Source organism: Loxodonta africana, chromosome 11 (genome assembly GCF_030014295.1).
Source record: "Loxodonta africana isolate mLoxAfr1 chromosome 11, mLoxAfr1.hap2, whole genome shotgun sequence".
In the NCBI taxonomy this organism is placed as follows: Eukaryota; Metazoa; Chordata; class Mammalia; order Proboscidea; family Elephantidae; genus Loxodonta; species Loxodonta africana.
Window position 1 is genome coordinate 44767700 of NC_087352.1, and position 22514 is coordinate 44790213.

The window sequence follows — 22514 nt, forward strand, 5'->3', positions numbered from 1 at the left end:
AGGGTCAGTATGAGTTGGAATTGGCTCGACAACAACAGGGTAGACATTATCTAATACACTCACAAGGCTTTTTAGAAAGTAGAGAAGGGAATATTTCAGCTTCAGTAATTACTCAAGATGGAAAACACAAGGATCAGGTTTTGGAAAAACAACAGAGAAAGAAAAAAAAAAGGAGGCAGGTATAATTCATTTATGCAAACAAATTTACTAGGACACTACCACCCCTGAGAATGCAAGGAAAGCAGCAGTGAGTTAAATTGGTAAAATGCAGTTGACAAGCTTAAATGGAAGAGGGAAAAAACTCTTAACAAGTACTCCCCCTATTAGTTTTGTTTTTTTGGGTTTTTTGTATTCTAAAATTACCATTAGATCTTTAGAGAAAGAGGTGCAATTATTCTCTGCATCAACTCAATGACAAAACCACTATCAGACCTTATGGTAAAGAGAACTGCCCTCTTACCTAAGGGCTGAGTACCCCTCCCCAAAGAGACAGGCGTCTGCACTCCCTTCCCCTAGAGCTGCCCTGGCCAATCCAGCAACCACTAGCCATAGGTGGCTCCTGAGCACCTACAAAGTGGCTGGTCCCAATTCAGATGTTCACTAAGTATAAAGAACACATTGATTTCAAAGACTTAGCACAAAGAAAGAATGTAAACTAATATTTTTAGAACTCTAATAATTTTGGTTTATTGGTTTAAATAACTCTCAACCCCATCACAAGTCTCCTACCGCACTTCCAGTCCAAAACCAAACCATATTTACCGCAAACCAGCACATCCTATTGTTAAAATGAATTTCACTTGTTTCTTTTTACTTTTTCTAATGTGGCTCCATAGAAGAGTAAGTTGTTGTTAGTTGCCGTTCGGTCAATTCCAACTTGTAGTGACCCCGTGTGTGTCAGCGTAGAACTGCTTTTTCAAGGCTGTGACCTTTCAGAAGCAGATCACCAGGCCTGTTTTTCGAGGTGCCCTTGGGTGGGTTGGAACCGCCCAATCTGACAGCCAGTAATCAAGCGCTTAACCACTTGAGCCACCAAGGGACTGCTAAAGTAAGTACCCATTCCCGTGGAGTCAATTCCGACTCACAGCAATCCTATAGGACAGAGTAGGACTGCTCATAGGATTTCTAAGGCTATAATCTTTACGACAGCACACAACAACATTCACGGAAGCAGGCTGTCACATCTTTCTCCCTTGGAGTGGTTGGTTGGTGGGTTCAAACTGCTGACCTTTCAGTTAGCATCTGAGTGCTTTAACCACTGTGCCACCAGGGCTCCTTGCCCTATAATTCCCCACCCAAAGAATACCAAGCCTGTTTCCAGGGCTCGAGTGTGCCCTAGGTCCATCCTCCCATAGGTATGTATACCTATACCCCAGGGGTGGACAGAGCTTGACCACATGGGCTGGCATGTCCAGACCATGCATGGTGAGGTATACAGCTAGGGAGCAGAAGAGATGTAGGCTACTGGGCCAGCTCGTCTCATGCTGCCACATTCAGTGTGGAATCCCAGGGAGTCTGAGGATTCTAAATTTGCCCTCCAGTCATTACAAAGCTTATAAATACTTGTCAAGGTAGGAACATAGAAGCTAATTTATTTAACAGTTTATTACTTTGATTTAACTTAAATATTTAGATATGTGGTATGTGTGACTCCATTTACACCTTTGCCCCAGTCTTATAAATTTTAAGGGCTGATTCTGATTTGAGGTACCCTGAATGTCTAGTTCCTTCTTACACATTCCCCACCTCCCTCACATTCCTCCCTGTACAGCCCATGCCCCAAATTCTTCCTAGAGAAGAACACAGTGTCCAACAGAGACTTGTTTAGCAAGCAAAGCAGGGATTGTTCCTGAGAACCCAAATTCTTGATCAGAACACATCTACCAACATTAATACTCCTGACGTTTTGTAAACTCCAGCCCTCCACCTTCTTAGAGTTCTACTTTTTCTTTATAGATGTGGAAAGCAGTCAGGTTACAGGCACTGGGGAACAGAATTTTACAGATTCAAAAAGCCTTTCAGAGAAAGATAGCGGAAAAGTCCACATAGAAGCCACTTCCCTCTGTGGTTACCAAAAACAAAAAACAAAAAAACCCAAACCCAGTGCCATCGAGTCGATTCCGACCCATAGCGACCCATTAGGATAGGACAGAACTGCCCCCATACAGTTTCCAAGGAGTGCCTGGCAGATTCGAACTGCCAACCCTTTGGTTAGCAGCCATAGCACTTAACCACCACACCACCAGCGTTTCCTCCCTCTGTGCTTAAAATGGGTGAAATAGATACACAGAGGCAATGTTTAAGTCAAGAGATCAAAATGGTGGGCAGATGACCTTTCTGCCCTTTATCTTCCTTTAAAAGAGAATGCAGAGGACAGAGCAAGGTGACAGCACACTATTATCCAAGACAAGACTAGATATCCCTATGTCTCCATAACAAAATATAAGACTTTTAGCTCTGCCATGTTAGTTTTTTTTGTTGCTGTTGTTAGTAGGTGAGCTACATAAATTTTCAAATGGGCACAGACCCAGATTCTAATGAAAAACTAACTGGCTTTGAATATACATGTGTGTGTGTACACACATATATATGTATATATATACACACAAATATTCTAATATACATATTAGAGCAATCATATATACATTTGGTGAAATATTTTAAATAATTTCATTTTACAATATTTTATTTTAAATTAATATTACATCTCTGCCCTTATATTACTCAAGATATAGATATTTCCTCATAGCTGTTCAAATAGGTAAGCAGAGGAGAATCACTGCATCATAGAAATTAAGTTTAGTAAAAAATATTTTAATGATGACTGTAATAGCTATAGTGGTCAGTTTAGCAATAACAAAGGATGATTCTATTTGATGCTTCAGAAGCTGAAAGAAGAAGGCCTTGTGGTATGTTTTATTAAAGCATCTCATCATACACGAATGCACACACACACAATGCCAAGGTTAAAGGACGTTACTTAAAGTGGACACACCTTCCTTACTTCTCAGGGTTATCAAAAATCAAGAGTAGAAGAGGCCTTTGAAGGAATCTTCTTTAATTTCCCAAGCTTATAATAAACCAGGCTCAGACAAATGTGACTATTACATGTAACTATGAATCTATTGCATTTCAACATCATTACTACTCATCTCTCCTCTTTTATTAATCTTGTTAAAGAATTTAATATAAATAGATGTCTATATACATATTAGTGATTACTGGGCTTACCTGAAATAATTCTAAGCCACAGACGAAAAAATGGCCTCAGAGTAATGTATGGGAAGCACTGCCTTTTCACCTCATTTTCCCCTGCCTATATTTTTTTTTTAGGGTGGCATTACCAGCAGTGGAGGACAACGGAATTTCAACATGATGTGCATGTAAGCTGAAGGCAATTCAAGTCCAGCCCAGTGCTCCCAAACCACTCAAGAACTTGAAAAGATTTACGGTCAGCCCTCCGTATCCACAGGTTCCGATTCAACCAACCATGGACTGAAACGATTTGGGGAAAAAAAGAAAGTTGCAAAAAAGCAAAACTTGAATTTGCCATGTCTGGAGCACTACACTGAATTCACGTGAATGAAGTGATGTGTAGGCATCCTCTGCTGTAGCCTCCCGCCATTTCACAGATCCTCAGTCTCTCTCCAGCACTCGTCGTTTGATCACTGTTAATTAGCTTTGTGTCTTGTTTATTCACTACCTGTGTTGTATGCACTTTGTTTCTGTGAAAAAATGGCTCCCAAAAAGCAATGAAGTAGTCAAAGCAATCCCTCAAAGACTGAAAGCAAAAGAAAGGAGTTTCAAGCTAGTAAGGATGGCTGGCTAGCTCTGCAAAGTGCTACAGCCTCAAAAACTTCCAAATCACCAGAGAATTGGCATTGGCTGGTGCCCAGGCAGCATCTGCGTTCCCAGAAGAGCTCAAGAACCTCAGAGAAGAGAAAGGCTGCCTTCCAGAGAAAGTCTTCAATTGTGATGCCACAACTATTTACATAGCATTTACACCGTCTTAGGTATCTGAAGTAATCTAAAGATGATTTAAAGTATACAAGAGGATGTGTGTAGGTTACATGCAAATACTACACCATTTTATACAAGGGACTTGAGTATCCATGGATTTGGGTATCTGCAGGGGGTCCTGGAACCAATCCTCCCACAGATACTGAGGGACAACTGTACTTGACTTTCCAGAGCAAGCAACGCAGTACTTCAGCAAAGAAATATAGATCATGTCCATTTTTTCTACAACAGGACTCAGAGCAGGAAAAAGAGGCAAGTTAACATTTACCCAGAGCCTTAATAAAGAGCAATCTCCTTTAATCCTTAAAATAAAGGCACATGGGCCACATCCCTGATACCAAAACCAGGTAAAGACACCACAAGAAAATTATAGACCTATATCCCTCATGAATGTAGATGCAAAAATCCTCAACAAAATTCTAGCCAATAGAATTCAACAACATATCAAAAAAATAATTCACCATGACCAAGTGGGATTCATACCAGGTATGCAGGGATGGTTCAACATGAGAAAAACAATTAATGTAATCCACCACATAAATAAAACAAAAGACAAGAATCACATGATTTTATCAATCAATGCGGAAAAGGCATTTGACAAAGTTCAACACTCATTCATGATAAAAGCTCTCAGCAAAATAGGAATAGCAGGAAAATTTCGCAACATAATAAAGGGCATTTATACAAAGCCAACAGCCAACATCACGCTAAATGGAGAGAGCCTGAAAAAATTCCCATTGAGATCGGAAACCAGACAAGTATGCTCTTTATCACCACTCTTGTTCAACATTGTGCTGGAAGTCCTAGCCAGAGCAATTAGGCTAGATAAAGAAATAAAGGGCATCCAGATTGGCATGGAAGAAGTCAAAGCATCTCTATTTGCAGATGACATGATCTTATACACAGAAAACCCTAAGGAATCCTCCAGAAAACTACTGAAACTAATAGAAGAGTTCAGCAGAGTATCGGGATACAAGATAAACATACAAAATCAGTTGGATTCTTCTACACCAACAAAACGAACATCGAAGAGGAAATCACCAAATTAATGCCATTTACAGTAGCCCCCAAGAAGATAAAATACTTAGGAATAAATCTTACCAGAGATGGAAAAGACTTATACAAAGAAAACTACAAAACACTTCTGCAAGAAACCAAAAGAGACTTACACAAGTGGAAGAACATACCTTGCCCATGGATAGGAAGACTTAACATTATAAAAATGTCTGTTCTACCAAAAGCGATCTATACTTTTAATGCAATTCCGATCCAAATCCCAACGACATTCTTTAATGAGATGGAGAAACAAATCACCAATTTCATACGGAAGGGAAAGAGGCCCCGGATAAATAAGGCATTACTGAAAAAGAAGAACAAAGTAGGAGGCCTTACTTTACCTGATTTTAGAACCTATTATACCACCACAGTAGTCAAAACAGCCTGGTACTTTTACAACAACAGATACATGGACTAACAGAACAGAATTGAGAATCCAGACATAAATCCACCCACATATAAGCAGCTGATATTTGACAAAGGCCCCAAAACAGTTAAATGGGGAAAAGACAGTCTTTTTAACAAATGGTGCTGGCACACCTGGATATCCATCTGCAAAAAAAATGAAACGAGACCCATACCTCACTCCATGCACAAAAACGAACTCAAAATGGATCAAAGACCTAAATTTAAAATCTAAAATGATAAAGATCATGGAAGAAAAAATAGGGACAACGTTAGGAGCCCTAATACATGGCACAAACAGTATAAAAAACATTATAAAGAACACAGAAGAAAAACTAGATAACTGGGAGCTCCTAAAAATCAAACACTTATGCTCATCCAAAGACTTCACCAAAAGAGTAAGAAGACTACCTACAGACTGGGAAAAAGTTTTTAGCCATGACATTTCTGATCAGCGCCTGATCTCTAAAGTCTACATAATACTGCAAAAACTCAACTGCAAAAAGACAAATAACCCAATTAAAAAATGGGCAAAAGATACGAATGGACACTTCACTAAAGAAGACATTCAGGTAGCTAACAGATACATGAGGAAATGTTCACGATCATTAGCCATTAGAGAAATAAAGATCAAAACTACAATGAGATTTCATCTCACTCCAACAAGGCTGGCATTAATCCAAAAAACACAAAAGAATAAATGTTGGAGAGGCTGTGGAGAGATTGGAACACTTCTACACTGCTGGTGGGAATGTCAAATGGTACAACCACTTTGGAAATCAATTTGGCGCTTCCTTAAAAAGCTAGAAATAGAACTACCATATGATCCAGCAATCCCACTCCTTGGAATATATCCTAGAGAAATAAGAGCCTTTACACGAACAGATAAATGCACACGCATGTTTACTGCAGTACTGTTTACAATAGCAAAAACATGGAAGCAACCAAGCTGCTCATCAACGGATGAATGGGTAAATAAATTATGGTATATTCACACAATGTAATACTACGCATCGATAAAGAACAGTGAGGAATCTGTGAAACATTTCATAACATGGAGGAACCTGGAACGCATTATGCTAAGTGAAATTAGTCAGTTGCAAGAGGACAAATATTGTATAAGACCACTATTATAAGAACTTGAGAAATAGTTTAAACTGAGAAGAAAACATTCTTTTGTGGTGATGAGAGGGGGAGGGAGGGTGGGAGAGGGGTATTCACTAATTAGATAGTAGATAAGAACTACTTTAGGTGAAGGGAAAGACAGCACACAATACAGGGGAGGTCAGCACAATTGGACTAAACCAAAAGCAAAGAAGTTTCCTGAATAAACTGAATGCTTCAAAGGCCAGTGTAGCAGGGGCAGGGGTCTGGGGACCATGGCTTCAGGGGACATCTAAGTCAATTGGCATAATAAAATCTATTAAGAAAACATTCTGCATCCCACTTTGAAGAGTGGCGTCTGGGGTCTTAAACGCTAGCAAGGAGCCATCTAAGATGCATCAATTGGTCTCAACCCACCTGGATCAAAGGAAAATAAAGAACACCAAAGACACAAGGTGATTACGAGCCCAAGAGACAGAAAGGGCCACATGAACTGGCGACTACATCATCCTGAGACTAGAACAACTAGATGGTGCCCGGCTACAACCGATGACTGCCCTGACAGGGAACACACCAGAGAACCCCTGAGGGAGCAGGTGAGCAGTGGGATGCAGACCCCAAATTCTCATAAGACCAGACTTAATGGTCTGACTGAGACTAGAAGGACCCCAGTGGTCATGGCCCCCAGGCCTTCTGTTGCACCAGGACAGGAACCATTCCCAAAGCCAACTCTTCAGACATGGATTGGACTGGACAATGGGTTGGAGAGACAATGCTGGTGAGGAGTGAGCTTCTTGGATCAGGTGGACACGAGACTATGTTGGCATCTCCTGCCTGGAGGGCAGATGAGAGGGTGGAGGGGGTTAGAAGCTGGTGAAAAGGACAGGAAAAGAGAGTGGAGGGAGACAGCAGGCTGTCTCATTAGGGGGAGAGTTTTAATTGGGAGTGTGAAGCAAGGTATATATTGGTTTTTGTGTGAGAGGCTGACTTGATTTGTAACTTTCACTTAAAGCACAATAAAAATTATTTTTTAAGAAATGAATGCACATGGTACAGTACTTCCACTGCCACTTCATATATGAGACGGTAGATGACACTCGTGGTCACACATGTAGCAAATGGCAATGGACTTTGTGGAGTTCAGAACTTGGGTCTCACTCTAAGGCTCCAAGGTATACTTTTGTTTTTTAATCCCAAGTAATAGAAAAGCACAATAAACTACATACACTTGGTGACTTATCAAGACAGAAAACTATAATTGTACTGTATTTACACATAAACTTTCAAGTCCCTTTCAAACTAGGTATCCTAACAGCCACACAACTCTAGGTGGCTTCCCTTAAGGTGAGAGAAGGTCACACGTAGGGACAGGGAGAAGACAACAGAATGGAGCTGATAATAACACTGCCCAATTAATGACATTTCTTTCATTTGTAACTCCTACTGTATTTACATCATAAACAAAAGCACAATAACAATAATCCAGACACACAATGTGCTAAACTATCTAGTGGTTTGATCTATTAATGTTATTACCTGTTCCTTTCTTTCTCCAACTTCACAGCCGTAACTAATTAACAGCAAAGCAGGGATAGCACACACCTTAAAACTGCTATTGAGGGAATACAGCAATCATTAATTTTGTCCCTGTACTTCTCTAGCTTCCCTTTTAATACAGATAGCAGTATATACTGTGCTAATGTATTATAGTTTACACTTAGCCTGTAAAAGATTTTTTCCTCATTTACTGAATTTCGAGGCATAATCTTCCAAGCTCCTACCTTGAGCAAATTATTTAACTCCACAAAAAGCAAGGGTGCTTGGTTCTTAAATTAATCAGAAAGGCTAAAATGCATCAAATTCATGCACCCAACTTCCCTACTTTTATAGGTAGATATAAAACCCCAGGGCCGTAGATACATAGGTTTTAAAAACAAGTAGGTTAACCACAGCTCTACAAGCTTATTCCACTCTTATCTATAAAAGAACTACTTGGGAGCAAGTGCTGCTCAGAAAACGAAGCGGAGCCATTTTTATCCAAGGGCAGGAAAGAAAAAGCTAACGTTCTACCGTATCAGTTGAGAGAAACAAGCAAACATACACAAATGCAGCCAATCTTCACATCCTTTCTCCTACTGGGCTTGTTTTCTCATGATCTTAAAATGTGCTTCACCCTTTTTTGCTTTCCCAGCATTTATCCATACTCAATTGATCCAACGCAAATATTTATGTGCAAAGTTCTTTCTGCATCTACGTTAACTGGGATGGCTATATATACTTGTATATATTTGGGCAAAAAAAAACAAGCAGCATAATGACTATTTGGAGATGTAACAAGCCTTAGCTACATCTAAATTTTTAGTAATTTTCCTCTCAGGATAGAAGAATATATGTGATATACTGGGGAAACTTGACTGAAAAATGAAATAATATGTAGAAGTAGTTCTATTTTTAAACATATTCCAAATGTGCTTAAAATGAGTGCACACATTACACCCATGAAGGGACATCATACTTTTTTACTCAATGAGCCTAAGAGAGAAAAATCAGTATTATTTTCTTGAATTATTATTCACCACAGTGGGCCACTTAAAAAGATTCCCTGGGTGAATGGATTTCTGTTTCATAGTAACAGTCCACGTTTAACTTGTTTTTTCCCATGGGGAGACATGCTAATACACTTTGGAAATTATTAGGCTTCACTATTAAGTAATGAAGGACCTACTCAAAGATTGGAGTTGTAAGCCTAGCTCCGATCTTCGTGCCCTGCTTCTCATTAATTATTAAAAGCAGGATCCCTGCTGGTTTTGAGTGGCTCTATCTTAGTGGAGGGTTGCCAGGCTGTCAGTGTTCTAGAACACTCATGCACTATGTGTGCTTTTAGGAGAAAGACTGCTTTTATTGGATCACCAAAATAACACATGTGCATTTTAACAAGTCAAACTATATACCAGCATAAAAAGAAAAACTTAACAGTCTACCCTACTTCCTTCCAAATGCCATCCTCCTAAGGTAACTGGAGTATTAAAAAAAAAAAAAAAAAAAAGGTAACTGGAGTATACACCCTTCCAAAGCTTTTCATAAAGCTTTTCATCCACAGAAAACACATAGATGCTATGCGGGAGATAAGCTCCCTCCTTATTTTTTGAATGAGATCACACCACATACATTTTTCTACAACCTTTTTCATCTAATGCAAACAAACAATCTTTCTGAGTCAGTACCTAAAAACCGAATGCATTTTTTGACAGCTACATAATACACAGAGTATAAACATCCCAGGATTTATTCACCCACTCCTCCGCTGATCTGATCGCCATTAGGAGCACTCCCAGTTTGTTACTGCTACAAACAATTCTGTGAGAAACATTCCAGTCACATATTCTTTTCTGCACTAGTGATTTTATTTTGGAGTATTTATGGGAGCCCAATGCCTTATTCATGAGTCAGAATCCACTCGACAACAACAAAAATGCCTTATCTATAATTCTGAAACACAAAACCAAACCCAGTGCAGTCGAGTCGATTCCAACTCATAGCGACTTATAGAACAGAGAAGAACTGCCCCATAGAGTTACCAAGGAGCGCCTGGCAGATTCGAACTGCCAACCCTTTGGTTAGCAGCCACAGCACTTAACCACTACGCCACCAAGGTTTCCTGAAATACAAACGCCTCTGAAATCTCAGAGATTTTTCGCTGACTCAAGTGGTAGCAAAAGCTGACTTGAACTGATGTGACTATTCATCTGTTCCCTTCAGAAATATTAATGTTTGCTTATGGGGTGCTGTTTCAAACCCTGCTGGAAGTGTTATGCAATATACGGTATACGTGCCATATTATCGTCAGATTACCTGAAAATCTCAAACGCCCTCAAGAGTTTTGGATAAGGGATTGTGAACCTACACTGCTAAAAAGCATAACTGATGAGTCTAAAAGTATGTACAGTTTAAATTTTAATACAATTGCAAATTACCAAAAGGTTGTAGAAATTCATACTCCCAATCAGCTTTGCAGGAGAGGGTCTCTTTCACCACATTTAATATCAGCACGCTTTGAATTTTTGCTAATTGTATGTGCCAAAAATGGTATCAGTTCATTTCAATTTGTATTTTTCAGTGACATTCAGCATCTTTTGACGAAGAGAGGCGTGGTATTTGCACTTCTTTGAAATACACATTAATATGCTCTGCCCATTTTCCTACTGAGTTGTCTCTCATCAGTTTGTAGGAGCTCTCTGAATACCATGTGCCACATACACTGTCACAGGCTGCAAATGCTCTCTCTCAGCCTACTGTTTAGTTCTTCCCATTCTGTTAATGTTAACTCTTGCCACATGCTTGTTTTTAATTTTTATTTGTCAAATCTGGCAATCTTTTCCTTTAAGGAGTCTATGATTTTCACTTTGCTTGAGAAGGCCCTCTCACTCCAACCCCAAGTGATACAAATGTTCTCCTATAATTTCCATATTTTATGTTTGACATTTAGATCTTTATCCCATCTGATATCTGCTTTTTATTTATAACACTGAGTAGAGGTCTAACTATTTTTTTTCTGTAGCTAATTATGCCAACACTATTAAATAAATCTTCTTTTTCAATACTCACTCAGTTTAAATAAATTTCATATGCCAGGGAAAGAGAGGAGCCCTGGTGGCACACTGGTTAAGAGCTCAGCTGCTAACCAAAAGGTCAGCCACTCCTTCAAAACCCTACAGAGTAGTTCTACTCTGTCCTATAGGGTTGCTATGAGTTGGAATCAACTCAGTGGCAATGGGTCAGGGAAAGAGAGAACAAAAAATACAGCTTAGTACTGTTGAGAGAAAACAGATAAAGAAAAAAGCTTGGGTAAAAACATTACATTTACTTTTTGTTTTTCTTTTTTTTTTCCCAAGGGAATTTATAAAACCAAATGCCTGCGTTGTTGTTCTTCCTAAAAACCTACCTATGGTTTTGAGCTAGCAAAAGTATTTTAAGAAGATCATTAGTTTGACAGTGTGACTTCTGTCTTTTATCCCTAGAAGAACTAATCTTTGAAAAGATGAAGTATTTTTTCAATGTGTACTGAATGCACTTGCCCCTCGAGAAATATTAGTTAAGTAAACAAATGAATAAAAGACTATCACTAAGCAACTTCCGTGATTTATCTTCCTTGCCCTTCTCAATTGCTGATTCCTTTAGTGTGGACTTAGTCTTACAGTCAAGTTTTCATCTTTTTACCCCAATCAGATATGACATCAGGCAACCTGTACATGCTCCAATAACTATGTAAGAAACCAAAATAATCTGCAAAAGTTGTAGAAGACTGTCTCTCCTGGATGAAGAAGAAAAAAAGAAAGAGTGTCTTCTGTCCCTTGTTTTCCGGGGACTTTTCCATGGTTGCAGTGGCACGAGAAGCATCTGAATGTCACGCCTGCTTCGGAACTGCTAGAAACACTTACCTTTCAGAATGCATGAGTCAACTTCTTTCAGTTTCCACACTACTCTCCACACCCCCAAACTCTACCGCCCCGTAACTGAACTTTCACCAGTGATTTCTCAGCTTCTTGGTTACAGAGCTTGTCCTTTCACCCCTTTAAGACTTCTGAAATGAATCTACATGAGCTTATGTATACCGTTATGTCCCAAGAGCCTCGTTCCTAGTGAGCACCTGTCCACTGCCCGGTCTTCTGGGATGCTCAGTAATACACAGAATGCTCATGCGGCACACGACCAGTTCCTTCACCTCTGAGCCAAAACAAACAGAAACCATCCTATCTTAATTCTTATCACCATAAGTGACTCTTGGTGCGACCAAAACAAGCATATCGTCTTCTCATGACCAGAAAACAAAACACAGGCATAATTTACTTGGATAAAAATGAAAATTTATTGCCACAAAAGGATTTGACCAAATTTTCTCAAGAATTGCTGATGTTAAAAATCATAATAAGCATAACAAAACTACAACTCAAAGGCATAATTTTTCCAAAATAATAATCAAAGATAGACCATTCAGCATTTTATTTCTAATGACAATAATTACAGTGGACATATTGCTGTAAGGGCAAATTAAAGCATTCCTTAAAAAAAAGAAACTTTAGTTTTCATCCCTCTCTTAAAATAATCCAAATATCAAGAGGCTTTCATTGGTTACTTACTATGTGCCAGGCCCCAGGCTAAGTGAACTCTATGGACACCACAGCAAACAAGACAAAGTTCCTGCCCAAGGCAGTAGGGTGGTCACTCAGGGGCAGGCTCCCATGAACTGAGTAAGAACAGGATCTAGGAAACCACTCCAAACCATAAAGACAGTAATTATGTGGAAATAACAGTCACTAGATCAACAGTGAGCTAGCACTGACTTTAAATTCATGAAAACAATGAGTCATAAGCAGCATAAATGTGTCATTTTTTGAGTCTTTTATAAATTGGCAATATAATGAGCAAAAAAACAAGAACATTACCATGCTATCGTTAAATATACCTCTCTTGAGATGGTTTAATTTGTCTGTGACTACCTTTTTTTTTTTTGTATCAACAGCTCTGCCCACAGTTAGCAAATTTAATCACCAATACTATGCGAGAGAAGTTTAGTATTAACCATCACACTAGTTGGACAAATAACAAAAATGTAAAAAAAAGATTTCTGTAAAAGTGGAAAACGGATCACTATTTCCACTCTTCTCAAATCAAAGGAGAGAAGAACCACGCAGTATATGTGGATAAAATCTCAGTCTAGTCATACAGAGAGATATAAAAAAGAAAACCAGATAACATCTTTACCAAAGATATTGGAATGTCAAAGGAATGAGAGAGTGAGCATAAACTAAAAGCAGAAAGCATATGTGTCATAAAAACACGTTTAGACATGAGTAACTGAAGCTCCACATAATACACAAATGGATCAACCATATCTGGTGCTTGCATAGAAAAAAAAAAAAAAAAAAAACCCAGGTTTACTAGCTATAATAAAAGTCTGATGCTAGGATTGAACTGTTCATTTATGAAACATTTTCTGAGTTCGCACTATGCACAAAGGTATCTGAAGCACGCAAATGTGAAGTAGACGTGGTTTTTACCCTGTAAGAACTTGAAACAGTTTTGGAACAAAGCTGCTAAATATAAAACTAAAGATGAAAACTTACTGAAAAAAAGAATCATGAGTGTTTACAGAAAACTCATTTTTATCTAAGGGACACAAACAATAGTTCAAAAGGCAGATAGGAAGTGGAAGATAGAATATTCATAGCGAATAGGGCAGTGTTGATTGTTTCTCAAACTTTAGCATGCATTATAAAAAAATGTAGATTCCTGGGCACCATCACCAGAGGTCTCATTCAGCAGTTGTGGGATGAAAAACAGGTATTTATGTTTTCAGTAAACTCCACAGTGATTCTGATGTAGGCATTTTATAGGCCATACTTTGAGAAACACTGATTAGGAGGGCAAAAACTACAGGGTGTCCTTGGGAAATATTAAGTATGCAGGCCAAACAGATAAGCAGAAAGAACCCCTGGTGCTATAAAGGGTGCTTAAAGCACCAGAGGGCCTTGAGTCCCAGATGATGACACTGGCATTTACCTATGAAAAGCTTTAAGGTCAGAGAGTGGAATAACCCATCCTACGTGGCACTGATTTGGGTAATACACAATTTAGATGTCTTCCCTTCCCTTGTGGCACTTCCTCTACACATACACACACACAATCCCTATGTGGGCCGAGAGGTGTACATTCTGATAGAATTTTTAGAAATTTGGGGAAAGAACAAATATTTAGAAAGTCAGATTTTGCCAAGGTTTTCCTGTTAATTATAGGTCCAAAGACATCACTGAGGAGGGATGGGTGTGCCCAACTTTAGAGAGGTCACTGTTAAGTATCAAATATCCTGCCAGCTCCAGTGTCATCTTTGTAACCCACCCATTGGAAATGACAACAGTGTATGATTCCTCCCATTCAAAGCTCTGTTATTATAATGGTGAGTGGCATCAAAACTACAGGTACTCCTGGGAAAAATAGCTTTTACAAGCCTTTGGTTTTCAAAAGTTACACGAGTGTTGTCAGAATTAGCTTCAGAGCTGAATGTGTTTGTTTGGCATGAAATAGAGGAAAGAGAAAGAGGAGCATTTATCAGTCTCCATTAGCACTCTCCCACTGGCAACCAAAGGATTATTCCAGAAGTCATCAGTAAGGATGTTAATCATGTTCCCAAGTCACCACTATCAACAACTACAAAATGAGCATCTGTTAGCCCTCTTACTTCATGCTAACCACTGTCCCCTAAAAGCTACTCAGAGTAAAAAAGTTGGTTACTACTCAGAATAGCAAATATCTACAGGTATTATGTTTAGCATTAAGCTCTTGCAGTTAAGTTAAAGCTTAGAAAGTACAGCAAACAACTCAACTAAAATTACAGAAGAATGGAATAGGGCAGGATACAAAAGCCTAACTGGAATCAAGCCAAGGCTTCTGAAGACTTCCCTTTTATTTAAGTGGGAAAGTGAAGTTAAAGAACATCTTAAACGATCCCAAGAAGGCAACAGGGCAAACTGCAATTTAATACAGCCTGGCTGATAAATAAATCTTTTGTTTCATCTTGAGTTCTCTCTTTAAAGTGGGCAGTATGAGGAAGAAGAAAACAGGCTATTATTGCCAGAAATGAGGTTGGTAGCATTAGCCAGAGAGAGGACCAAAGGCTATACAATCTCAGAGCCCGAGCACCATGTAAAGGCTTTCCTTTGATCAACTATTTAGGGAATAAAAATGGGAGCCGTGTGAAATGGAAAGCTTCCCAAGAGGATCAAAATTCCATCTGAAAAGCAAAGCTGTGTAAGAAACAGACCTCCAGTGTTGGAAACAGTTAACTGAAAAAAGGACATTCCACACATTCTATGAAATTCCTTAAGCACTTGGCAAGCGTCACCAAATCCCAGTAGTGGAATTCCTTCCCAAGGTTATCTCTATCGCTGAGCAGCACTTGTGCTAAGTGTTGTTTCTTTAAAACAGTGGCCAGACCCTTTTGCCAGCAGTTAGCAGCTCTTGTCTGCTTGTATCACTTTTTATGGCAGAGCATCTTCCAAACAAGCTGAAATTCTTCTAAGTGCTGCAGCCTAAGTCTAGCAGATGAGCTGTAAAGATATTTTATCGTGACACTCCTGATCCAGCTATGCTAATGAATTCTCACAATTTCCATTAAAAGGAATTCACAGCAATTACCGATAAAAGCAAAAATTAAAATCTCCCTTTCAATAAAAACCTGGAAATGTGAACTTGTGGTAAGGGTAATTAATATTAATAACTTTGTACTTTTAGAATGCCAAGATCCCCAAAAGAACAGAGTAGGAAATAAGGTGATTTGTTTTCTACACCACGGAGATTAAAAATGTAGAAATTAAAGCTTTCTAAGAAAGGTGCTTGATAAATGCCAATCGTAATTATGAGTTTATTATTTCTCATTTCTCCATAACTTGCATTCTGTTACACCCACGTACTTACACACCCAACTCAACTTCATTCCTTGTCTCACAATGTTCTCCTATTTGAAAACCCCTCCCCATCTCTCTTATTCTTTTCAGCTAAAACAAATTTCACATCTAATCAAAGCTCAAGTCACTGATTTCCCCCAATCTTTTAATTCACTCTCTTCATAACCCACAGGTAACCTCTGCCTTATTTTGGGTTGCGAAATGCTAAATTCACTAAATGGCTCCATTGTTCAAAGCATTTGTGGGTACTCTCTTCGGAATGTTTTAAGATCACACTCTTGATTATCCTTGATGGTGGGGGAAAACCTACAATTCAAAAAATATTTATGAAAGGTCTGATAATTAACACACACACGTTTTTCTCTTTCTCTCTCTCTCTATGTATATGTGTGTGTGTGTGTGTGTGTGTGTGTGTGTGTGTGTAAGTACTGCATGGCGGGAGGAGAGGGGGATAAGAAAGCCATGTCTCTACCCTCAAAGACTTCATAAACAAATAGGGATTTCACAAGAAGTCAGAATTGGGAAATAACCAAAAGTTTCGGGAAATCAAAGTCTTTACAACTATGCTTTGAAGGATGGGTAAGATTCACACGGTTGGGCCTGAGTTTGGAGGGTGGTGAAGGTTAAAAGGGTAGCACAATCCCTACAAAGTTAAACGGCAAGATGTGAGGTATGTTTACTAGAGAATGGTGAATAGACCCATAGTTTGTTTTATTTTTTAAGAAAATCCAATATCATACTGTCCACTTTATATCTAGTATCTCCTTTTCCAACGTCCAGTCCTTTCTTAGGAATCTTTTTCTATGTAACATTTCCTCAATCATTTCTCTATGCATGCTTCTTCTCATCTTATCTTCAAACAAAGATAAATATAATGACAAATTACCAGTCTCACTTTCTTCTACTACAAAACACTACAAATACCTTTTGCAAAGCAGTGGGGTATACTTAGCATATAAGTGAATGAATAAAGACAATTTCCACTACCATGCACTGATGTGTTCATTTATCAAGGATGTATTTAATGGTCCACCTAACAGTGGAACTGATCTCTCAGGAGACCTGATTTCTTGAAAACAGTTAAGTAATGAAGGTGATAAACTGAAGTCAACTCTTTCCTTATGGTATCTATACTGTAAGCCACTCAGGCAAACATTAAATGTAATGTCAAGTTTTTAAAAGCTTAAGGTTTTACTATGCATTATATCTTTATAAAAACAAGCTCTTTTTAAACCATTGCATAAAATATTGTGAAACTATCAGAGGACAATAGTAATTTTTGTATACTTTGTCCAATATTCAACATAGAGAAGTAAGCAATTTAAGTGTGTTTTAATTATCAATTTCTCAAGTACTTACTAAAACATAACTAAAAAAAAAAACATAGGCTATCTTTAAAAGTGGCAGATAGAAATGACGAGTAAATTAAAATAATCTAAGATAAAGACATTTAAATTCAATTCAAGTAACAAATTTGTCACCATGTGGGAAAGGGTACCAAAAACACACATACATTATTGATACTATCCAGCTTTACTTTTGAGTTTGTTTTCCACATTGCTCTTTGTAAGCAATGCATTAGGTATCACCATAAAAGATCTCTCTGACCTATTGCCCCTAACAAACTACAGTGGTTCAATGCAATGTTACTTCCCAGGAAACTAATTGTAAATTAAAAACAGCCAAATTTATCAGTATAGTAAAATGTCTGAACAGCAATACAATTTAATGTAAATAAGTTCATACTGCTTTGGCTATCACATTAAAAACAATAAAACTAAGATATGGGATAGAAATATATTTCTTGAATTTAAACCAGCAAAAAGTTGTTGTCTTTACTGACTCTACAAAAAAACTTATTGTATTCTATTTTATTAAAAATAATTCTCCATTGAAAATAATAACAATATTAATACTAATACCATCTAGGCTCTCTAGGTGAAGATATAGCTAATGTATGTGAAGCACTACCTACTACTAAGAGAAGTAAACAATACATTATAACTAAGGACACACATAATCAGGAAAGAAACCATTAGAACCTCCAGATATTACTCTGACATTGCCTCTCCTCTGTATTTTGAAAACTACCTCAAATAGCTCCAGTGCCAATAAAGGAAAAACAAACAGTTGTAGTTCCAAGAAAAACGGTTTCCCTCTGAAACTGCTGACCTGTGTGTGTACATCAGCATGCCATCTTTCCAGATTTAGAATGCTGGTGCAAATACCAATTTAAATGCTTTTTGAAGATGGCTAATTCATTTAAGGTGAAAATGTGCAGTGGAGAGAAAAATGACAAGGACATGAAGTTAAGAGTGAAAGTCTCAGAACTCCTGCATGTAATAAATGCATTGTTCTTAAGTTTCTCCCTGGATGTTTGCCCTAGCACTGTGATCTAAAAATTCATTCCTTGAGATTTAGGTAAAAACAGCAAAGAATAAATTACTCTTTGGCCCTGCCTCTCTAACATGAGATTTATTAGCATAAATTCCATAAACACAAAAGTTAGCAATTAAAATATATGGCTTATCTCAAAATGACCACACTAACTGTATGAACATAAAAAAGGTACATTAATGCTTTCTAATGTGCGCGTATGACTTTCTGAATATACATTATGATTTTAAATTCCTAGCATTAGATATATGTATGCATGTGTATAGTGTGTGTATACAAACACATATACATATACACACACATATACATATATATATAAACAATATTACTTTAAAGACTTAGCAGTTTTGGATCGTTGAAAACTTAGCAGTAAAATCTTTCTTAGAAAATGGGGGGGGGGGACTAAAACCTTACAGTAGCGTGTGGTGGAACAGAAACTGGTCTAAAGGCAACCTTTTCCACAGGGCAGCACACCCTCAGCCTCACCAGTTACTCAGCCCCCACATACCAACCCAGTCCCCTCAGCCAACCTTCCCCCATGCTTAAAGCAATAGAAAGAACAAAACAGAAACCTTTTACTGCGGTGTAAACTTTAGAATCTTCCACCTTAAGCAAATCAACTTTATGGTTTTATACTACACACTAAAGTACAAGGTGATAATATATAAACTGGCATGCTTTGTTTTGTGTTTTAAAAAGACATGTAAATGAAAGAAGCTGGTCACAAGAACATATATTCTATGATCCACTTATATCAAGTACAAGAACAGGCGAAGCTGACGGTGTTAGAAGTCAGGAGAGTGGCTGGGGTTAACAAGAGGAGGGGCACAGGTGGACTTCTAGTTTCTAGTAATATTTCTCAATACAGGTACCGGTTCCATCCCAGTGTTCACTTTGTGGCAACCCACCAAAGTGTACACTCCTATTTGTGCCTTTTTCTGTATTTTTGTTATACAAAAGGATTTCCAAAAGGTAATGTAAAGAGCAGTTAGACCCCAGATCATTTCCCCCATTCCAGCAGGAGATGGTTTATTCCCTGGGATAAACTGAACCAGAAAGTCCCCAGTTCAAAGACAAAACCATGTATAGCAGAAGACAAACGTGAGGCACTGTTCTGAAAACCGAAGGTTTGAGTAAAAATCCATACAGGAAACCTTGAGATGACTGCTCCCTTCCCTGCTCAGCTCCCTGAATCCTGACAGTCAGGCATGCACTACTCAGGCAGAAGACCAAAGGATTCCTCTCCAGTAAAGCTGACATACCCTAGGGGAAAAGTCCACAGATACTGTCTTTGGAGGTTCCCCAGTCAAACCAAAGGGCCCACACCTGATATCCCTGGCAGTGAAGCTGTACGGTTAGAAGCCTTGACCACAGACACACAGAGCATCCAGGCCCTATTCAGTGACTCGCTATTAAACAGGAACAGAGAGCAAAGGGTCACCAAATATTTAAGTTTCTAACGTAACAGTCAGAGAACTATACAAACGGGGGGGGGGGGGCGGGGGGGGAATCAAGACAACGCAAGAAGGAGAGAAAATTGTGTGTGTGTTTGTATACAAATATATATAGTGCCTGGGTAGTATAAATGGTTAATGTAGTGGCTGCTAACAGGAAGGTTGGCAGTTCGAGTCCACCCAGAGGTGTCTCAGAAGAAAGGCCTAGCAATCTACTTCCAAAAAAATCAGCCATTGAAAATCTTATGGAGCACAGCTCTACATGGGGTCGCCATGAGTTGGATTTGACTTAACAGCAATTGGTTTGTTTTTTTTTGGTTATGTCTTTGGTTTTCTTTGCTTGTGGTGTCTATCTGGTTTTGATATCCTGGACATGTTGGCTTCATATGAGTTAGGAAGTCTTCCCTCTTGTATTTTTTAGAAGAGTTTAAACACGAATGGAATTAGTTCTTCTTTAATGTTTAGTAGTGATGCCATCTAGTCCTATACTTTTCTTTGTTGGTTTTTAATTACTGATTCAATCTTGTTACTTGTTACATAGATAGATCTATTGAGATCTTCCATTTCTTCCTGAATCAATTTAGATAGTTTGTGTGTTCCTAGGTAGGATATTATTTTGATAGAAATAAAGTTTAAAATTCTTTAAAATAAAAACAAAGCCAATAAAGGTACAAAACCATAGTGAAAAAAATACATAAGATGAATTGCAGTGGGAAAATGGCAGCAAGATGACCAGTTCTCCAAAGCTACTGCCAACAGTCCAAGTGGGCATTAAGCAGTGTTTTTACTATGGCAATTGGGGGAGAGGAGGTGTGTGTGTTGGGGAATGAAGAAAGGGGAAGGAGAAGAGAGGATGAGTTCAAAAGACATTTACAGAGAGAGAATGAGTCTGGGGATCTCAGAGAGCCAACAGGCAATGCAGCCCTTGAGTCCTACTAAAGTGCTCCGTGTCAAAATATACTTCACCTTGATATTTGATTTATTTATCCCACAAATACTAGCCCTTAGGGAGCATCATAGTCTCCCGTGTAATAAGAAGCATTTTAGTTTTATTTTTGCTTAGGTTTTAATTTTTCCAAGTATTATGCAATACTCAAATGAAGAAACAGGGACGATCTCACGTAGTATCCACTACTAGCTTTTTGAAATGCTAATACTTTTTTTTGTTGCCATATTTGTCTCTAATTCTTTTTCTTTTTAAAGAAAACATTACAGATATACTTAAAACCCTCTCCAAACCATTTCCTAACCACATTCCCCTAACTCTCTCCCCAGAAGGTAGCCATTAAACTGCATTTAGCATCTCCATCTACCTCGTCCCTAAAATAAAGCACTGGTTTAGATTAATTCTAATGCCCCTTTCTGTTCTAGGACACCAGGACTCTGTAGTATAATGTTTTCTTGATGTCCTGCAACAGAAATGCAGAAATCTTAAAAAAAGAAAAAAAAAAAATTTAAATAAATTTCAAACTTCAAAAACATATTGTATCACGATGTAACCCTTGAGCAAAAAACAATCTAACCTTAGTGTAAACGCATCAGTAGAACTACTATCGATACCATCAAATTAAAAACAAAACCAAAAACCAAACCCGTTGCTGTCGAGTCGATTCCAACTCATAGTCACCCTACAAGGCAGAGTAGAACTGCCCCACAGAGTTTCCAAGGAGCACCTGGTGGATTCGAACTGCCGACCTTTTGGTTAGTAGCCATAGCTCTTAACCACTATACCACCAGGGTTTCCTATCAATACACAGAGCATATAAAAACTTAAGTTCAAGAATTTCACTGTGGTTTACTTTCATAGCATCTATCAGTTATCAGGACTGATAATAAATTGCTTAAGAACAATATTCCTATTGGAGTTTCTATTGCCTATGTAATTTATTCAGTGAAGCACCAAACTGTCCTACAGTAGTTACTATACTCTTCTCTAATACACAGTAAAAGTATATATTTTTTTAATTTCAATGCCAGTTTTACTTAAAAATATCCTTGATGGTACAGGAAAAGTTATTTTTATTATATCTTGAAGCTTGAGTACATATCTTTTTAATTTTCTGGGTAATAAAATAAGAAGTACACATAAAGCACTTCTGCATACTGAAGTATGATGGCTACTCAGAGAAAATAATTATACAATTATTTGAACTGTGAGGTGAGCTAGTCGGTATTTTCATGGAACACAATTTTTACTTAAAAGAATGACTGACACTATAGTTATTCACACTTGGGTATTTGGCAGACATTTTCTCAAAAATAAATGAAGTGAGAATGTCGGTTCAAGAAAAACAACTGACGGTATTTGTTGCCAATGATATCATTCAAGCTTTCAATTAAAAATTTTCAAAACTTGCATTTATAGTGAGCTTGACAACTTCCCAGTATTTAAAGACTTTTCTGATTAGATCAGTGGTGATATTAACAAATGTGATTTCTTGAAGTTGCATAATGAAATCTGTTAACTTTGGGAATATCTGAATTATACAAACAGCCAGTATTTTTCAAAGGACCAATACTTCATTTAGTAACATCATGTATGGGTAGAGATCCATTCGAAGCGTAAGGCACATCAATGGTTCTTAATGTAAAAGAATTCAAATACCACTGATAGGGT

At 38.1% G+C, this 22514-nt stretch overlaps 1 protein-coding gene across 7 annotated transcripts in view; it reads right to left on the reverse strand.

The window, feature by feature from the left end:
- Positions 1-22514, reverse strand: part of PHLPP1 (PH domain and leucine rich repeat protein phosphatase 1) — a 233917-nt gene that overhangs the window by 63974 nt on the left and 147429 nt on the right. The window lies entirely within an intron of this gene.